This window comes from Cyprinus carpio, chromosome A21 (assembly GCF_018340385.1).
Source record: "Cyprinus carpio isolate SPL01 chromosome A21, ASM1834038v1, whole genome shotgun sequence".
In the NCBI taxonomy this organism is placed as follows: domain Eukaryota; kingdom Metazoa; phylum Chordata; class Actinopteri; order Cypriniformes; family Cyprinidae; genus Cyprinus; species Cyprinus carpio.
This window is the reverse complement of record NC_056592.1, coordinates 7,266,635-7,267,426: the sequence shown is the minus strand read 5'-3', so window position 1 is coordinate 7,267,426 and position 792 is coordinate 7,266,635.

Below are 792 nucleotides of genomic sequence, written 5' to 3'. Positions count from 1 at the left end.
TTATTTATGTAGTAATGCATATGCAAAATGTGAATTATTATTCATATTCAAGTGTTTGTGCGAAAATTATTAATGCATGCAGGACAGGGAGGCACCCTCTAGATCACTTGAATTTTTTTCCTGATAATGAAATAACTGAAAATTGTGGTGTCTCACATACATGAGAAATATATCTACAGAAATCTTGAAATGACTTTTAAACGAATCAATTCAAAACGAAAGCATTATGTAATCTGTGAAGGTTGTAGGGTTGAAGGTTCTCTTTAAAGGCGCGTTCATGTGGAGAGAGCCAGCATGGAATTTCATCTGCAGCCGACAGAAAACAGTTGTTTATTAATAATAATTTAAATGTTCCTTTTTTTACCATTATTTTTACAGTTTTTTACTTCTGCCTTGCTTGTGGCAACTTAATCCATGTGGATTGAGCGTGGAAATATATTAAGGCTCATTATGGGGAGTTAGGATGTAAAATGTAATATCACCGAGAATAGTGACTAATGACAAATGAACGGCGTAGAACTAGAACATCTGTTTTTTGGCTGTGAGGAACGGTGTGTTGTTACTGGTCTGAAACATGCCTGCACTCACAGCACCCCTAGTTTTTTTATTCATTATTTTCCCGCAGCCAATATTATTGTTTTCACAAGACCATAATAATAACAAATATTAAATACCCTCTAGACATCTCTGTTAAAGTTTTTAAAGCATTTTCTACACGTTTGCATAAAATCTTCTTTCAGAACGGTCCGTAATGGAGAGAAGCTTTAACACTGATTTTTCCTCTGAAACACA